General features: G+C 39.3%; 1 non-coding gene across 1 annotated transcript; it reads right to left on the reverse strand.

Annotated features, from left to right (window-relative positions):
* Positions 1–603: 603 nt before the first annotated feature.
* On the reverse strand, positions 604–795 carry LOC114232444 (U2 spliceosomal RNA). The gene has a single exon (XR_003618494.2). It is a non-coding gene; the product is annotated as a U2 spliceosomal RNA (small nuclear RNA).
* Positions 796–20,703: the final 19,908 nt, after the last annotated feature.

Below are 20,703 nucleotides of genomic sequence, written 5' to 3' on the forward strand. Positions count from 1 at the left end.
AGCAGTCTGGGAGCCCCCAGGGATGTCTGACATCCTTAGTGCTGCCTTGGAGGTGAGCCACTGCGCTCACCAGCCATCAGCCTGGCTTGTGGCTGAGCGGCGCTCCCCCTGTTCCCAGCTCCTGCATTGAGTGTCAGCCCCTGGTGGTCAGTGCTCGTCATAGCGACCAGTTGTTCTGCCATTTGGTCAATTTGTATATTACCCCTTTATTATATATGATTATTATATAGGATTCTGTTCTCAACTGCATTAAATTAGTAGACTAATTGACACCTTTAAGATATTGCCTTCCCTTTCTTAAAAATTGGGTATTTCTCCATTTATCTAGGTTTACTTTCATATCTTTAAAGTTTTGTAAATAATAATAATTCTTTACATCTTTGAACTACTATAAAACTTGTTTTTGTTATCTGTTTATAGCTTATTGCTATTGTAAATTGCATCTTTTTATCATGGCTTAATTGTTTACTAGTATTAGTGATGTTGAAGAAGGCTATCAAAATTTACATGTTGATATTTATCAAGTAATCTTGTAGAGTATTAGTCCATCTAAAATATCTTTTAAAAGAATACTCTATCCTTTGTATGACTGAATTTATCCCTGAGGGATTCACTGTTCCCCAAAGGTAGTACAATACCAGGTCGATATACAACGTGGACAGAGCAGTTCCTATTCCATCTCCCTGCTCCAGAAATCCACTTAGTATGTTGTCCTGGGATAGAGGACTTATGAGAACTTAAACTGATAAGAACAGAAACTTATGCTTGATCTTTTCCAAAAGGCCATGAAGTGATTATCTTTTTTTTTTTTTTTTATGTATACATCTTACTACAAATGACAATTTAAAAAATATTTGTGGCAGGTACAGTCCCTATGCCTGGCCTGAGATCAGGGCCATCTTCCCCGGCTGCCTGCATCCAGCCCCGCCCCCTGCTGCCACCCACCCCCAGTTCCCTGTTCACCATCAGGCGATCAGAGCCTGAGGGGTCGGGAGGTCGGCCGTTCTGCCCGCTTGCTGGACCTGCCCCCTGCTGCCACCCACCCCAGTTCCCCATTCGCCATCAGCCCTGCCCCACCTCAGGTTGCCTTCTGTGTGTGGGGCGACTGGCAGGGCGGGGGCCTTGGCCTGGCACCACCTGCATCCCCTGCCACGCACCCCCAGTTCCCCATTTGTCATTGGGTAATCGGAGCCTACCAGCTGGGGAAAGAGACCTAGAGGTGGTCAGTGTGCCTCATAGTGACTGATCGAGCCGTTGTTCTGGTCATTCAGCCGTTAGGGTCATTTTGCATATTACCCTTTTAATATATTAGATAGAGGCTTGGTGCACGGGTGGGTGCCAGCCAGCTTGCCCTGATAAGGGCCCCGGATCAGGGTGGGGGTCCCGGCTGGAGGGTGGGGCTGGAAGAAGGGCCACAGGTGGTTTGTAGGCCGGCCATGCCCCCAATGGGGTAGAAGTCCCCGCTGGGGAGTGGGGCTGGCCGGGCTGCAGTCCTTCTGGTCTCTGGTCATTCTGGTCGTTCTGCCATTGTGGTCACTAGGCTTTTATTATATAGGATATATAATAATAATAATAATAATATATCTATATCTATATCTATATCTATATCTATATCTATATCTATATCTATATCTATATCTATATCTATCTATCTATCTATCTATCTATCTATCTATATATCTCTATATATATATATATAAAACCAATATATATATTGGTTTTAGAGAGGAATGAAGACGGAGAGAGATATAGACACATCAATGATGAGAGAGAGCCATTGATCAGCTGTCTCCTGCATGCCCCACACTGGGGATCGAGCCCAAAACCCAGGCATGATGTGCCCTGACAAGGAATTGAACTGAACTGGTTCACAGGTCATTTCTCAACCACTGAGCCATGCCAGCTAGTCTAATCCTTATATCTCTTACTTCTTTTTCCTATTCTTATTTGTTTGTCAGTTTGCGGTGTTGAGTAATAGCTGTGTGATGTGTGTTGCCCAGATCTCCCTTCAAGGATTGACCTACTGACCCAGCTTCCAGGAGAACTGTCAGCAGGCAACCTTCAGCTGGTAGACCCCTCAGGTATTGCTTCAGCTATAGAAAGCCACCCTGCATGAGGTAATGTCTTTTCCCTGATGGCCAGTGGTAATGGATCTTGGCCCAGTTCAGGAAGACTCAGAAAAGTCATTCTAGTTCCATAGCTCCACTGGTGTTGACTGAGGCTGTTGTTGGGCCTACTTCACAGTTCAACTTTTCCCTCTCCCAATCCTGCTTCCTTCCCTATCCTTTCGAGGGAACTTCTTAATAAACATCCTGCATCTCAGAGCCTGATTCCTAGGGCACCGACTATGACACAATGATTGTGGGCATCCCTGTTGTTTGCATCACTTGTTATCAATCAGATTCTAAGATTACAAAGAGAGAATACCTCTGGGTTGTTGGGCAGAATGTAAGTTCCATGAATGTGGGTATATTCATCTGTTTTATTCACTAATATATTGCAGACATGTACAAAGGAAAAATACACTGAAGGATATAGGGAGAACATGAGACATAGGGTTGGAAGAGAGAATAAAATAAAAAGTTTTGAAACTCAGGACTGTAGCCAAACTCAGGCCTATAGTGAGGACACTGCAATGGGCATCTTCCCTTGTGTCACTGCCTCTGAAAACGACATGTTGTTGCCTCCCCTGCTGAACGGAATCCTCCATTGCCTGTTTTTATTCATATCACTTTGTTCAGAATTAAAGTCCAGAAAGGAGTGTCATGTGTCCTGATCCTGGCTCTCAGGGGCAAGGAGGATCTTTTTAGCTTTGGAAGTGGGAGATCTCATTTCTTCCTCTCCAGGACTTTTGAAATCAGGAACTCCCCACCAAACAGCAAGGGGAGTTCAGACGCTGGGCAGCCAAAAACATGTAAAATTGTAGCTTCTATAATTGTACTATTAGGCAGCAGCATCCTAGTGAATGTTTAACTAGAACTCCAGGGGGAAAGAAGCATTGATTTGTAGTATTTGCCAATTAGGGGGATGAAAGTATCGCACTATGTCCCATTTCAAGCTACCAATGTGTGTTTCAGAACACAGTTGGGAAGAGATGAACTTAATTCTCTCATGAGCCAGCTCATGAATACCAGTATGATGATAGTTATGTTTGATTTCTCCTTTACAAAAATATGACCAAAAATCCCACATTTCTCTTTAGTTACAACCCTTAACAGCTGATCATCACTTGCTAACTCCACCACTTCAAATCATTCATTCATTGTCTCTAGGCTAAGTCCATCTTCTCCATTATATATCATCTAGTTCAGTCCTGGTGGCTAAATTCCCTGAACTCTTTTTTGTGCTTGTTATAGCATTCTCTACCTGTAAATTGCTGTGTCTTTTATGAAACTCTTCTATTAGTGTCTGCAACACCACATTCTTTTGTGGTCTGTCTGATTCTCAACCTGGTCTTTCTCAGCCTCATTTATAAACGCCCGCCCCCCCCACCACCACTTTCTGTCCTCCCTTTGAATGCTAAGCTTTCCCGTGGCTCTGTCTTGGCCTCTCTTCACAATCTATCTTATCATCTACAAAATAGAGACTCCTGAGTCTACATCTTCAGCCCCAATTCTTTCCTTTGAGGCCCAGACTTATACTAGCAGTTGGAACTGCTTTAGCACAATTTTATCTGGCCGCTTCCTATGCATTTCAAATTTGATAAGCTTAAACCTGAACCTGATACACTTAAACCTCCACCTATCTTACTCCTTGCTCCATCCCCCATCTTTTTCCACCACCCCTAGCCAAATCTTCTCTTTATATGTTCCTTATCAAAACCAGACACATATGATCTTCAAGTCTTCTCTTTTCCTAACCCACATCAAATTATCACCTAGTCTCATAGATTCTTTCATTTGCAATATAATGGCCTAAGATAAAGTCAAATAACTCTTGATGAATGCAATATCTTCCTTACTGGCTTTCCTGCCCCACTACAAGTTATTTACCCCAATAAGTTATTTGAATGGTGTCCTTGTTCAAAGACACATCGGATATTGCCACTAACTTAAAATCCTTCAGTGATTCTCAAAAGTTCTCAGAAAAAAATTATAGTTCATTAGCAAGACATTCATTGTCTGTATGGCTAATTGCCAATCCTATCCTTCTGCTGCACAGCAGTAAACTGATTTTAGGAGTTGATCCTTGCTTCAGAGGTAGACCCTGTTTAGTCTAGCCAATCATGATGATCTCATCCCCTTGTCAATGATCAACTTAGGAACCCAGAGCTAAGACCACTGATGCTGGGTGACATTTACTGATGGAACTGTGTGTTTATGACTAAGTTGAGCCAATCTAAGACTGAAGTGAATAAGCTTTATTCCACAAATAAGAGAGTTCTCTTGCTTCCCATGTTGAGGAGAAACAAACCAACAGAAGAATGTAGCCTTGATTACTCTTGGCTACTACCTTAATAGGCTGAAATTGATATATGAAAGACAAAGCAGAATGGTGAAAAAAGTCAATAAACTCTAAGCATGTCATGACTTATCTTACTTTTTTAAAGTTGATTTGAAATCATCCTAAACATTATAAGACTTATAAGAGCTTCATCTCTCCTTATTTGTCCTCTTGCACTCAAAGTGTTGTCTGAAGACCAGCAGAACTGATAATACCAAAGAATTGGTTAGAAATACAGGACTTCAGGCCTCACCTTAGATCTACTGAATCAGAATCTGCTTTTAATAGGACTCCCAGGTGATCATACGCACATTAGAGTTTGAGAAGTGCTGCTCTTGACCAGTGGTTCTTGAAGTGTGGCTCCCAGGCCAGCAGCAGCAGCATCGCTTGGGCCTGATTAGGAATACGTGTGCTGAGGCCTCCAGACCCATGGAATCAGAAACTCTGGGGTGGGTCCCAGAAATCTGTGTTTTAATGGCTGTCACTTCTCCTCCAATACCATTTCTGTTTTTAGGTAATGCTGCTACAATCTGTCTCTAGACCACTTTTTGAGAACTATTGTTTACAAACACTGTTTTCTAAACTTAGCCATATGCTGAAACCACGCAGAGAGCTTTAGAAATGACTATATCTGCATCTTATCCTAATAGAATTCTGACAACACATTTAGAGGGTAACCTGGGCATTGAGTGTTTTCAAAGCTTACAAAGTAATTTCATTTTCAGCAACTCTGAGACCACTGAACTATACTCTAACCATATTAAGCTACTTTGGCTGTTTCTCCACAACCACAAGCTTTCTCTTTAGACCAAATAACTTGTTTTTCCCCACTCACTTTTTCTTTACCAAACTGACTTGTATTTGCCATTCACAACTTTGTGCAAGTATCACCTCTTCCCAGGAGCTTTTCCTGCTGGCCAAGTTTGGATTCAGTGCCTCTGCTGTGTACTCATGTGGCAGCCCGAGCAGCTTTCACACTGTACTCCTCATGGAAGTCTTTCCGAGTGTGGTAAGTCAGCCATACACACTGTTTCATTCCTCGAGTCTAAACAAAAACTGGCGCTCAACAAGCATTTGTTGAACATTAGGGCAGGGATTGTGTCTTCTACTTCCTTGGTGGTTATAATAGGTCCTCAAAAAATATTTATGAAAGTTTTCATAATTGCTTCTTAAAGGAACTTTTTAAATTTGAAAGTCCTCAAATAAAACTAGAAAAAATGCTATAGATGTAGGAAAATTAGGGGAAAATAAAACTAGGAAAACTTAGCTAACACATCAATTTCCTGCTATATGAGGACTGCACCTTATGCAATTGAGTTATTTTTTAGTGGGACCGGGAGGTGGGTAAGACTGGATTACCATGATGACTGTATATAACATCGAAATGATTAAGAGCTTGGATTGGGAGGCAGGCAACTCCAGCTTTCCACTTACTCATGGTATGTCTCTCAGCAGCTGCTCAACTTTTTTAAGGCTCAGGATCCTCACTTCTAAGATTGGAATAGTAATGTGTGCCTCACAGGGATATGTATAACTTAAATGAGACAATATTTTTCCGGCACGTAGCTCATAATCAGTGTGGTGCATGGTAAATGCCCCATGTGTGGGAGCTAAGAGCAAAATTCCACTTAGACTCATGGGCAGAAATTGGTGCCATCTTTGCTGATCAAATGATTTATTTTAAATATAAGCTTGGTCTTCTCAGACTCTTCATATTTTATATTTAATTCCTGATTATCCACGGGGCAAAAGCAGAAAGAAACTTTTGCTACTCCTTCCCTGCTGCATTCACAAAACCATGCTCTTGATAGATATCAATTTCAATTTTTTCTCCAGAACAATAGCTGCATTACAAAGTCATGGAAACTTCCTAAAGATGGCCAGAAGGAACAGAAAGATGAGTGGTGGGGGAAATTTGTGAATAACTGGCTTACTTATGCAACAAATTTTTTATTCTAATTGAAAGTCCCAGGGATGCAGATTTCCACAGCAGACAGCGAGCTATGCGAGAGGAAAGGGAGCATATAATGCCTGTGGAGGCTGAGCTGTGGCCCACAGCCATAAAATATAGCCCTTTGTGTGCTGAATGCTAAACCAGGGCACATTAAGACAAGAAGTGTTTATTTCATAGGCATCAATAAAGTGAAAGCATAAGGTGTATGAACCGAATGGGGCTGGTCAAGGACAGCTAATTCCTGCAAATACCTTGTTACTCATTGAATGTAAATGATCTACTTCTGCATTTTATCATGTTTACACAGTGATATTTTGTCGTGGCTGCTTCCAGGATTATGTGTATTTTTAATCTGGGAAAGTCCAGGGCTTAATCACTCTTACGCTGAATAAAAAAGGTTATTGGTAAAAATCAGGAACCAATTTAAAACAAGAGAGAGATGGCAAGTTTTGCCAAATGTGTACCAACTTATTTCAATATTTGCTTAAACATCCATTGTCTCGAAGCAAGAAATGGCTTCTCACGTTGCAAATAAAAGACCAGGTGTTTTAATTGGGCAAGCAGCAGCAGCAACAACTACAAAAGGAGTACCTCAAATGGTGCCCTCTGCCTTCTTTAGCCACAGAGGGGATGCCTTTGTGCGAATGTACCAGTAGTGGGGAAAAGGGGGTAGAGTAAGAGGAAAATAATCAGAACCTCAAACTTCAGATATAATATTTTATTTAAATGATCTGTCATCCTATGAAGTCGTTGCTCCCATTTTACAATAGAGAACCTGAAAATCAGCAAGCCTGATTTATTTTTGCAAAACTCACACAGCTAGTGAGCAATGGGGTTGGTCACCACGCCTGGGTTTATCAGCTTAGTGTAATCCTGAGTTTTTCTCTACAATATGAACTTCTTTTATTTCTTCAGAAAAGATAAATAAAAATAAAAAAATTGTGGGCATGTGTGTTTTCTTTATTTATTGTGCAATTTAACACATGTAGCAGATGAGCTCATTAGCATGTAGTGGTCAAAATAATAGGCTTGGTTCTAGCTCTCCTAGTCATGTGACCATTGACAAATTTGTTAAACTTCAACTTGAAGTTCAACTTTCAATGTGAACATCAGTTGCCTGATCTGTACAATGGAATAATGTCAATAGCAAGATCGTTGAGCAGATAAAAATAACAATCATGCAAAGCCCCAAGAACAGTGCTTGGGATATGAGAAATGCACAATAGACGTTAATTGGGGTTTGCAAGTGCATTCTGTGCTCAAGGCTTTAGGTAGGTGCTCAGAAAGGATACAAAGTTGAGAAATACATGATTATTGTCCTTGAGGAAATTGGCCAGAAAATAGAGAAAACTTGCCTTTAAATATGGTTTAGGGTTTTTTTTTTTTAATACAGAAAAGAAACATTTGGGGGTTTTGGATTTTGTATGCTGAATAAATGTGTTTTACATACCTGAAAAATTATGTTTTCTGTGGAATTTCTACAGCATGAAAATTCATCCCATTGAATTTCAGCTCATTAATAGTATCCTACCAAACACCCTGTTCAAGGACAGAAAAAAACTATCTCCTAAATGACAGGCATAGAGTGGTTTAGGAAGCTAAAAAAAAAAAAAAAAAAAAGACTAAGTTAATGTATTCATAAATTCATAAATATGATTTTTACATAGAAGAATAAATACATACACATATAAACTATATGATATGAAGCTGTTTTGTGATGTAACATTTCTAATGTAAATATTCCCAGCAAGGCATTAATAGATTTTTTGAAAAGTTGTTTATCCTCTGTCACCTTGACCAATTCTCAACTACACCCCAGAGGGACATTCAATTCTCCTAGAAGTAAAAACAGAAGTTTACAGGAAAAAAGTATGCCACAATTCTCTCAACCTATTTTTTCATTTCTTGTCTTCTTCCTATTTTCTCTTTTTTTAAAAATTGGCATTTGATAGCAGTTTGCAGTCAAATAGCATACTGCTCAGTTTCGATTTGCCCAGAACACTCAAATAAAAGAGATACCTTCAATAAAGCAATTTGTAGGACATTTATTTTCTAAACATTTTCCATTTGGGTATTAGATGGAATATCCACCTGGGTGTTCGATTGTGTGGACTTCAGTGCATGAATATTCATTCCTCCTACTCCACAGGGAGCACGCAGCTCAGTAACACATCCTCTACCTCTTTGGCAGAATTTCCCCGGACAAAACGATAAACTAAGTAAAGTTATTTCCAGGACTCTTATCTCTCCTTCATGAACTTTTGCACACGTCTCCCTTTACCCCTGCCCACTTCTATAACTCCCAATTTCTGCAAGTAAGCACAACCACCACAAAAACAGCACAATCACAGGAGGACAGTGCTTGCACTACCTTCGTTCCTCCTCTGAATTCAAAGCTGCTGTTCTCAATACACCTATAGATTCATACTAAGTTCATATAGTTCATATGGTTCATGTTAAGGTGTGATAAGGCTACCACTTTTGCCCTTCCAGGCTTGTTGAGAAAGTGATAAGAAGCCTTAGGCAAACAAATGCAGTCTAATGTGTAATTTCAAACACCAAGTGAACAAATAGGGAATATATATACTGGGGAGGTGGGCTAGAAGGGGTATTGTTAGCTGACCCCAAAATAAAGTAGCTACGAATCTGTGTATGCTTCAGGCAGGTATTGCTCATACTTAGGTAGCTGTGATGTCCTTTGTCCCCACAATTAAAGCCGACATTCACAAAGTAAAATATTGCCTTTACTTTCACAGGGAGACCACTGGGAGATGGCCCCAAACCCAATGCGAGGCAGTGATAATGATAAAAGGCCCTTTGCTTCGGATCTGATTGAGAACCAGGGCCTCTCAAGGACAGAGTGTTCTGATTAAGGCAGAAGAACTGAGCCACCGTGTGCTGGTCTTTCACCCAAGTTCACAAAACAGACCGGTGGCTCCTGCTTCCTTAGGGAAGGAAACACAGGGTGGCAGGTGGCAGGAGTGGAGCCTGCTGTACGTTCCCTTCCCTCCTGAGCAGTAAAGTGGGGACTCCTTCCCTTCGCTGAACTTGAGAAGCCGGGAATGACAATAAGCTCTTCCTAAGGTGACTCTGGGGCAGGCTCCGCACTGTGTGCTGCATCTATGATGTAATCGCGTGGACACCTCTCAACCCCCGGAAGGTGGTGTTACTGCCCCCCTGTTGAGATTGGTGTCCTCGGGAGAAGAACTTGCAAGCACCACTCTGCGGAAACTGAATAACCGATATCGAAAACCACTTCCATCCGGCCTTAAAGCGAATGCTCTTCCCCTGTGCTCACATCTTCAGTGCCTTCAACCTTCTGTAACAAAGACTTGGGCTGTAGCTCTACCTTTGATAAAATTTTATCAAAAGTTTCTTTCTTAACCTCTGTCCTCAAAACACAGTTACAACTTTAAAAACAAAACACAAAACCCACCTAGCTCCTTTGGCACAAATGGAGAAGAATCTATTTCCAAGTTTGGTCGAAAGTCTCTTTTCCCTCCTCATCACGAAATCAACAATGCCACATCACACCCACTCTCAACATCTGACCGGGGCCACTCTCAGGTTTCCTTGTGCACATCAAACGGGTCAGACTGTGAATTGACGCCAACAGGCCGATGGCATTTTCTTACGCTACAGGAGTCGCTCACTGATAATACATTCAAAAGAAGCAGGATTATAAGAAATAAGATGGGAGAGTCCTCTTTAGCTGATAAGGAAGGGAAGAGGCGGCAAACACCTATGCCGAGCTTTATGGAGCAGTTGACCTTGAGACCCTGCTGTATGTGAAGATTAAACTGCAACTTCTGGCTAACAGATTTATAGAGTTTTACAAATACCGTGGCCTCACTGTTTGTGCCTTTATCTGCTTCTGAACTTTATTGCTGCTCTGTGTCCAGAGATAAACACAGAATGCCAAGAGATTAAACAGTGAAAGAGAGTCAGAAGGCTGCCTTTGTCATTTTCGGTGTCCTCAAGGTTTTAAGAGAGAGGCACGCTTCCACCAGTTAGAGGTCCACAGCAACCACTATCCCTCACCTCACACGGATGACAAGTCACCCGATCAATAAAGGCAAACACAAAGAGGAAGTAGTCGCGGGTTATGGTGGAAAATAGCTAGGCGATGATTCCCAGTTTGTTGCACGCACAGAATCTAAATAAATACTTCATTGGATACATTCGGCACACTGGTGAATAAATACAGTTACACGTCATAACCAAGGGACTCTTGTTTTGATTTTATGTGAATAAGGGCAGCCGCATCAGTGTAGGAGATGAATTTTTAAAAAAGGAAATGCAAAAATGTTTAGGCCCCATGTGGCCTGAATGATTCGAATATTACAGAATCCTTCACAAAAGACAGGAAATGGCAGTGTTGGAATAAAGTACATTAATATTGGAAGAAGAAAGAAAACATCAATTAACAGTGTGAGGAGGTGGCCTGTTTCCACTTGCCCTGGATATGAGGAAGTATTGTGTAAGCGCATGCCTTGTTGCTCCTGAGGTCCCCAGTGTCACAGGGGAAGCTACTAAACCACATGAATGCTATGACTTGAGGGAAAGCAACAGTTCAGACCAAAATATTAAGTTTCTAATCCCCAGTTCTAGCTACTCAGCAAGAGCTATAGTCAACAAATTTTTTTATTTTTACTTGAGGAAAACAATTTCTTTTTCTTTTTTCTTTTGGTCTATTCTTTAAAATCCATTTTTAAATTATAGTTGACATACAATATCATATTAGCTCCAGGTGTCCAACATAGCAATTATACATTTTTTTTTCTGATTTTAGTGAACTTTGTATACCAACTATCATTCTGAGTTTCAAAACTCTTTTCATCATGTAATATACTTTTAAAACCCGACCAATAGCCAAATAATCAGATGAAAGCTATTTCTAAATAGACACTTATGTGAGTTATGGTATCAATTTAGGGTTTTGCAAATGTGAAATGGCTTAAAGATTTTCTTTGGAAAGATGCAGAAGTATTAAAGTCACAGAAATAAAAAGACATTTTTTAAAATTGTCATAAGACTTTGTGGATTGAAATAATGAAAAGTCAATCAGATGCTAAAGAGCGTAGGCACTGGCAGAGTCTGAGCAGAAACTTTCAGGTAAATTGGCACCTTGTAATTTTAATAATTTTGGAACTTTTCACAATATATTCATAAAAGTCTATTTTTTAATGTTTGAAAAATGGAATTTCCTACTTTACCATATGTATATAGATAAAAAAGTTCCAGTGAAAGATTATGGAATGCAATTTGATAAGCCACCTACTGATCTTAATTTGACAGGTGAAAAAAAATTATCAGTTTTTTCACTATGCTTTATTTAAGAAAGCATAACATCTATGTTTTTATATATATAGTAATGAGTATCATACACATACACACACATTCTCTCTCTCTCTCTCTCTCTCTCTCTCTCTCTCTCTCAATTAAGAAATTGATTCACATGATTGAAGTGGCTTAGTGAGTCTAAAATCTGATGGGCTGACTGGAGACTCAGAGAAGACTTGCAGTTCAAGTCTAAAGGCAGTCTGCTGGCAGAATTCCTTCTTGCTCAGAGGAGGTCAGTCTTTGTTCTATTAGGCCTTCAGCAGATTGAAAGAGGCCCGCCCACATTATGGAGTGTAATCTGCTTTACTGAAAATCCACTAATTTAAATGTTAATCTCATCCATAAAACACATCCTGAGTGATGTTTGACCAAACATCTGGCCACTGTGTCCCAGCCAAGTTGACAACAAAATTAACCATCCTCATGGATAAGCTGGTCAGAGTGAGAAACAAGGACACCTGGATTTTCTTTTTTTAAATTTTATTGTATAAAGTATTACAAATAGTAGTAGATATATCTCCTTTTTCCCCCATTGACTTCTCCCCGGCCTCCCCTACCCCCCAGCATATGCCCTCACCCCCGCCCCCATCCCAGAGTCTTGTGTCCATTGGTTATGCTTATATGCATGCATACAAGTCCTTCCGTTGATCTCTTACCTCCCCACCCTCTGCCTTCCCGCTGTAGTTTGATAGTCTGTTTGATGCTTCTTTGCCTCTGTATCTATTTTTGTTCATCAGTTTATAATGTTCTTTATATTCCACAAATGAGTGAGATCATGTGGTATTTATCTTTCACTGACTGGCTTATTTCGCTTAGCACAATGCTCTCCAGTTCCATCCATGCTGTTGCAAAAGGTAAGAAATCCTTCTTTTTTACAGAAGCATAGTATTCCATTGCACAGATATACCACAGTTTTCTAATCCACTCATCTGCTGATGGGCATTTAGGCTGTTTCCAAATATTAGCTATTGTAAATTGTGCTGCTATGAACATAGGGGTATATATATCTTTTCTGATTGGTGTTTGTGATTTCTTGGGATATATTCCTAGAAGTGGGATCACTGGGTCAAATGGCAATTCAATTTTTAATATTTTGAGGAAACTCTATAATGTTTTCCACAGTGGCTGCACCAGCAGTGAAGGAGGTTTCCTTTTTCCCCGCAACCTCTCCAGCACTTGTGGATTTTCCCTGGGTGATGGTGGGCAGGGGGAAAGGAGAGAGGCAAGTCAACAAGAGGCTTTCAAACTTTAATTTTTCCATTGTGCTGCACTGTGTCACACACTTGCCCATGTGTACCTAACTGAAATCCGCTCTGTCTTCTTTTCCCTTCCCTTTCATTCCATTCTCTCATAACCTACAGTGTCCCATTCCATTCTTTACTTAGTTTTTGAAAATGTTCATTATTACCAACTAATTGGATGTATTTGCCAGGAATGGGTCAATTTACAAACAATGAATATATAATTTACATGTGCATGTGTGCACATGCACGTATGTGGTAAGTCAAGGAGGAGGCTGACAGGACAGGGAACAGAGAGCACAATTCAGACCTTCAAATGATCCATAAACCAAGAGAATGAGGAGATTGTGACAATGACAGCAGCCCTGCCTTCCTCCCCCAGTGCTGCACATGCCCTCAAAGTTCACAGCAATCTCGGGGAGAGCTTTGATCTTCCATTGGGTATGAAACTAGGGATCTGATCATCTGCATGTAATATGGATCTAAGAGGTCATGGAGGCCTTCTGATTACCTGTGTTACTAAAACTATTTTCCCTACCTTTAAGCTTCTATAACACCTCAGTCAATTCTGGTAGTGCCTATCCACTTATATTTTATACTATAGAAAGTATATATTTATCTACTAGTAGGCTATAATCTACTTTTGGTCAGAGATTGTCTTACATACAATTTTTGTGTCCTATATCAAATAGCACAATACCTATACAGTGCAATAATGCAAATATGTGCTTTTTCTTATTTTATGTATGTAAAAGTTATTACTACTAACCTTAATAACATTGACTTGTTATTAGTGGCTGAATAAACTTTCTGAAATTTCCTAATCATTTCTCCATGTCTTAGACATTCCAAATATATAATTTAAATGCCCGCTTAAGATGCATAATGTTACATATATCATGAAATAATCAACATCAATGCCCAAGTGACTGGGCGGATTCTTGCTGAACATATTAAAAAAACAATGGCTCTAGATCAGTAATGAAAGGTGAAGTAGGTCTACAGAGCCTAGTTCAGCAACGGAATGTACTGGCCACACTAGTGTAAACTTTAAGGACCCTGAAGATGACTAATAACATCAACCACATCTACCCCATCACCTGGTCTATGGTCAAGTTTAAGAGTTCAGAGGAGTCTGAGGCAGCAGCAAGACTACCCTAGAGATGCTAGAACTGACCTGAATCTTTGGTGCAGTCTGAAAGCTCTAAGGAACTGTAGACATCAGAGTAGCTCATTACACAGACTTATTCTGCCTTGCAATCCAAATAATGGATTGTAATGTGTGCATGTAAACTGTAGCTATAGTAAGAGAAAAGGGGGCATTGTGATGGCCATACTTGTATTTAAGCAATTCTGGGGTATGTCTTAGTGAACCTGTGTTTAACTTACCTGCTGATGTCATCACGGCCTCATAAAACTGAGCTTCACACACACACATACACACACACTTAAACAGTGAAACTATAAAAGAAAAAGATAATGTAAAAGTTGTTTCTGTACAAAGAAAATGTAATTTATTTTAGAAATAGACCATCACTCAAGTGCATGACTGTGTAGGCGTTCATTGGTGAATTTAGACTAAACAGGAAGTGATGTAAATTATAATTATTACACTGCTGGGAGAGAAATATATTAAATCCAGACAGCACTAAGACAAAGCACAAGGAACTCATTGTGTTGAAGCAAAGCATGCAACTTTGGTGGGAAGACAATGCGCTATATGGTATGAAAATCATCAGTGACCATTTGGGACTAAAATAATATTTTAGGGAGTGTAATTTTGTTCTAGCACTGAAATATTTTTTTTCTGTTTGATAAAGCCCCAAGGTATTCTAATCTTAAACACATTGCTGTTTCCGTGAGTTTAACTATTTCATGCTGTTGTTTTATAGTCGTTAACTTTGAGAGAATAAGAAATAATGAAGCCATCAATGCTTAGATTAGAAATCTTAGAGCTGGTGAAATATCCAGAGTAAAGGTGAGGATTGTTGAAGTTACAGAGTTATCTAGCACCAATATAATTACATTTATTGTTGAAATATCCAAGAATCAATTGATAGAAGAAATACTGACAAATATTTTTACCTTGAGAGTAAAACAATGTTTTGGTTTATTTCATGACATTTATCTCATTGGTCTATCCTTAGGATAAAACCTCTTGAGATGAATTGAAAAACACACACAACACAACACAAAAAACCCCAAGCCCAGCCAGCATGGGTCAGTGGTTGAGCATAGACCTATGAGCCAGGAGGTCATGGTTCAGTTCTCAGTCAGGACACATGCCCTTTGCAGGCTCAATCCCCAATAGGGGGCATGCAGGAGGAAGCCGATCAACGATTCTCTCTCATCATTGATGTTTCTCTCTCTCTCCCTCTCCCTTCCTCTCTGAAATCAACAAAAATATATTTAAGCAAACAAACAAACAACAAACAACAAAAAACCCCACCCAAAACAAAGCTAGAGAGCTGGCTTGGCTGCTTGCATGGTTTAAAGAGAACTCTCAGAAAATCAGGCCAAAGACATAAATCTAATGCCCACCTTACCATTTTGTTACAAAGTCATATCCAAAATGGGGTAACTGAATGAATTAGGTTCCACCCTACAAGTTGCTACCATGCTTCACCAGAGTGTAGAACAGGATAGTTTACTGGTCCCTGCCTTAATGGGACATTTCTAAATTAGCAAAGCTAAAGTCTTCACAAATAATTTAGTCAAAATGTGCTGATGGTTTATTGCCTTAATTTTCAAACAATCTTAGAATTTTGTAGTGAATTATTTCTGTTGTCCAGTTGATGCTCATAGCCATAAAGGGAAGCTCTCACTGGGAGAGAAAAATCACTCCCTTAGGACCCTTTCCTAGAGCTCAAAGCAGCAGATTTGGGAAGTCAAAGCCACAGTGCACCAATCCTCCCAACTGACGCGAAAGTAGTGTGCTCTGATGGGAATGCAGTGTGACCAGCAGCCCCCTGGCTCTCACCACAGTGTCTTTGAGTGGAACAGAACAATTTCACAGAACTCATCGTTCATTTGGAAATAGATCTGACCAGTGATAAAGTTAGTCAAAACTAATTTCAATCTCTGATTCTTATGTTATTAAACTGCACTATGGTTTACAGAGTATGAAATGAAGGATAGTGCTTTGCTTGATTTATTTATATTTATTTGTACATATACAATCAAAGGTATATTTGTTGAAAATTTCTATGATACTTGTTGCCATTAACTGTCTCTTTCACCTTTGACCCTGCTCTCCACCTCCATTCTTTTTCCATCTCTTAACCCAGAGCCTTTTAGTGGACACCAATACTTGAACCAGACTGACTAAAACAGTGGCCTGAACTCAGTGCCTCTCTTTTTCATCTGTGAAATTAGCATAATAGCAGAATGTAACTCAAGATTTTTACAATGAAAAAATGGGACACATATAATGCTTAGAATACTTTCTGGAATCTAGGAAGAACTTAAATATTATGTTAGTTATCATCTATCATGTATCGCCATTCTCTTTAATTGTTAGTGCTTACTACCATATCCTTTGTTAGAATGGATTTTTCTAGTAGATCTTCAGTTGAAGAACAATCTATAGGAAGATACTTAAAGATATTTTTTAAGTGCTTATTTTAGCAACTACTTAAAATTCTACTCATTAATGGCCTTATTTTCAAAAGCCTCTACAATCCAGTTTTCTTTAAAATTTACAGAAATCGCCTAGCTTGGGCATGTGCTTGATGGATACTTCTACATTTAAATGACACATAAAGTCCAAAGAATTATAACTAATGGAGATTCAATTGTAGTCCATGAAAGATGTATTTTTTTATACCACCTCATACTTCTGGACCTTTTTTAGTTTTACATTCACTAAAATATTGTTAGGAATCCCTCTTCAGGTGCTGGCTGTTATGAAATAAAAACCCAGTTCATTTTTTAATGTAGAGTCTATCTTGTTCTGTGTTTTACATTACTAGAGAGAAATGGTAAGACTTTTCATAACAAAGGTTTAATTAGAATGGTTAATAACTATGATTTCAAAAGTGTTTGAGTCAGCCTTAGTAATAATTAGGGAGTTTTGTTCCATACAAAATGCTTTATTTAACCTTCATGCCTTCATTCAGATAATTATACAAATGCATACAGTTAAAGGTTTAAACTCTATTTCAGTTCACAGCTCAATTCATAGGAAAGTTGAATACAGAAAAGCAATGCACCAACAGAATATGTCTGAGACACCATTAAAAACGATAACACTTGTTCATTTAAATCTCTGAGAATAGACTGGAATAATCATCCTCTGAGAGAATCTCATTAGGAGATTACATTATCATAGGGCCCAAAAAAAAAAATCACCATTTTACAGTAAAAGGAAAAAAGCTCTGAGTATATTTACAATACATACACTATACATAAATACAAGAACAACACTTACATAATATTAATAAACTTATAACAGAGTCTGCCTAAACACTACAGAGTATATAAATGCAGAGAAAACTATTGGGAAATTAGATCTGTAGATAAGCTGGAGAAATAAATTCATTTGTAGTTAAAACTCTGAACAGAAAACCAAATGAAGATTTGAAAATGAACACACTTGCTTGCCAGCATCATTGCGGGGGTTTATCCTCTAGTGGGTAGGACCTCCCTGGGCACTCAAACTGGCTGGGGTTAGAGACCCAAGAGGCTTTTGTAAATTACATCCGACGCGTGAATCAGATGCAGCACATCTATTCCATTTGCTGTTCAGGGGTTTCACGCCTAGAACAACTGTTTTGTAGCCTAAAGGATGTTTTTGTATTTTTACACAGATAGATCCTGTAATCCAATCACCATGTATAATGAGCTAAGTGTTAAGGAAAAGGAAAAAGATGCCTGCTTGATTTGGCCAAAGATGATACTTTTCTTTAATCCCACGTATTTCTTTTTTCAAATACGACTGAGAGATTTATTCAAAAGAATATGACTCCCCCCTACACACACACCAAAAGCAACGTCTAGACTACTACTAATTATAACTAAGTCATTTTAAGTGGCAGGTGGGTATCTTAAAGGTGGTCTGTTCTCATCATTTCACAACACACAACATTCTGAGTACATTCTTCTATGGACAAACGTGAATTTGCTGGTTTCTCTTTTTTTGTAAATGAACATGTTATGATACACATAATTGCATTATGATGCAGGATGACATAATACATAAGACGATGTTTTCAAGCTGGTTTTGTAAGTAGTTATCTCATTTCCACACAGAGTTGGTTTGCCATGTGATGCAATGTGTCCCACAGACATGAACAAAACAATACAGCCACCATTCCGGGGGGTGGGGGGGATGGTGATTTTTAAAAATGAACTTTCAAACACAACAAATTGTGGACAGACAAGTTGATAGGAAAGAGCCTTGAATATAGGCACCAGTGCCCCAGTTCAACAATACCCATCCAATGTAATAAAGTTTAAGGAACAAAATAGATACTATAGTCTGGATGTAATTACAAAATTCTGCTATGGGAAAACTAGAAGCACAAGTAGGGCAAAAGCATTTTCTATAATGTTTTATGCACTATCTTTGGAGCATGAAATTAGCAGAAAGGAAAGACATTGATATGTCCTCAAAGTATCTTACTTTTTGATTACCTGGACACTTTTAGTAGTAGAGTTTGACCCAAATGCTACTCTTCCATTCACCCTCATTTCTCAACCAAAAAAATCAATCTCCATAAAAGTCGTGGTAAGCTTGCTTTGGAAAAAGCAAGATATAATAATTCACACAAAGAGTCATTGGTTCTTGCTTTACACAAAGAGCAGACTCTCTTGTCTCAGCATTTTACATTTCTAGAGATGAAGTCTAGAATGAAAAAAGTACTATTTCCACCATTCATCTCTTTTCAACTCACTTAAAGGTGTGGTTTTGTTGTTGAGAAATTATTGCTTGTGAAACCCAATTAACTGGGAAGAGAGCCCCTCTCCGAGTGGGGTGTGCACACCAAACACTGGCTTTCAGCGCAGGAGGGAATTTGTTTATGCAGGTTTATCTCTTCTCTCAGCCAAGTAACAGGGAGAAAGATCATAATTCAGGAGATTCATTTTCAGAAAAAGAAACACCATGAGAAATGACATTCTCTTAATGTTTTCTAAGTCCATTAGCACTTCTATGAATCTACTGTCAGAGACCTTGTGATACACAAAAAAGGAGCAGGGGATTTCATTTCTCGAATGTTGGACAGCTTCTCACAAAAATTCAATTAAACTAACAATATGATAAACAAATTATTTCTAAGATTATTTAAAACATTCCCAGGCGGTGCTGTTAGGTGAGAAATCTGAAAGGGAATGATCTGCGTCTCTCCTTGCTCATCACCTGAATGTTTATGATTGCCACCCTATTAACGACTACCAGGAATGGGCTGTTATTAACAACTAGTTCCATGGAGGTCAACATCTCAAATGCCCCTTAAGCAGCCTCTCTCTAGCAGGGCTGTAGAGGTGGAAAGGCTTTTAGTACATCTACCGAAATGCACAGAATGGTAAAAACCCACTCTGGCTAAAATGCTACAAAGTAGGGAAGAGTTTTGATGATTTTGGATCTTCAGGCCAAACATTGAGGGAGAGTGGTGATATGAGGATACTGACAAATCCAGGGAGACCATCTGGTTATTGCAATCTGCATATAGTGACCCTTCAGGAGAAGACAGATTTCAAATATTCTGTTCCACTGTCATGTGCTCTAGCATGTCCCTGTATCTTACTTGGAAAATAGGATAACTATGCATTTATAATAAAAACTACTTAGGAGTTAGATATGGAAAGTTGGCTGCTGGGTGCACAGGTGCCGGGTGCTGTGATGGAAAGAACATGCGCTTCAGAGCCAGAGCCAGGTCGCTTCACATCCCCATTTTGCCATTTATGATTTCCGTGTTTGAGGACCACACAGCCTCAGTTTACCATCCATAAAATCTGGAATTGTTGTACAGATGAGAGGTAATGTGTCTTAAAAATTAGCTAGTACAGGGCTTGGCACATAGTAAGTGTTTAATAAAGAATAGCCATTTTTTCATAGCTTGCTGACCTTTTGACCTTTCATGTTCTGTTAGTACTTTCAGACAACTTCCAGAAAGCAGCCCAGTCAGAAGATTTGACTTCAGTAAGGTTAAGGCTTTCCTTTGACACTTAATTAGTGATTTTCCACCTTCTCTGGGCTTATTTCTTTCTCTCTGAAACTGGGAGGAGGAAGCTTTCTAGGCCTGGGGTCTGGTTCTGGAGAATACCGGGCATCCGGGTCGCCTTCAGTGTCTACAGCCCGCGTGTTTAATTACCGTCATGCTTTTTAAATTGCTCTTACCAAATGTTTGGCCCTAAAAGAGTATAATTTTACTGATAGCCCTCAATAGCTTGTTTGGGTGGATTCGTGCTGAGATGGCAGGGCTGGAGAATTTCCAGGGCTCTTGTCTACCCATATAATTTCTTTGTATATTTCTATTCATGACTCCACTTTTAGCAGTAAAATAATGATAGCTCAAAGTTGTGAGGTTCTAAACGTAAATCTGGAAATTTCCAGGACTGACTGCAAACCCTGGCTTACTCGATGTCAGTTATACCTCAGTAGACATTTTAGGAGATAGAAAATTGTGTCAATATTCATTCCAAAATGGTTCTTCGATGAGAACAGAAAATATCAGGGAAAAGGGAAATAAAGATGGATTTGTGTGTTTGATATTAGTAGAT

Source organism: Eptesicus fuscus, chromosome 8, assembly GCF_027574615.1.
Source record: "Eptesicus fuscus isolate TK198812 chromosome 8, DD_ASM_mEF_20220401, whole genome shotgun sequence".
NCBI classification, from domain to species: domain Eukaryota; kingdom Metazoa; phylum Chordata; class Mammalia; order Chiroptera; family Vespertilionidae; genus Eptesicus; species Eptesicus fuscus.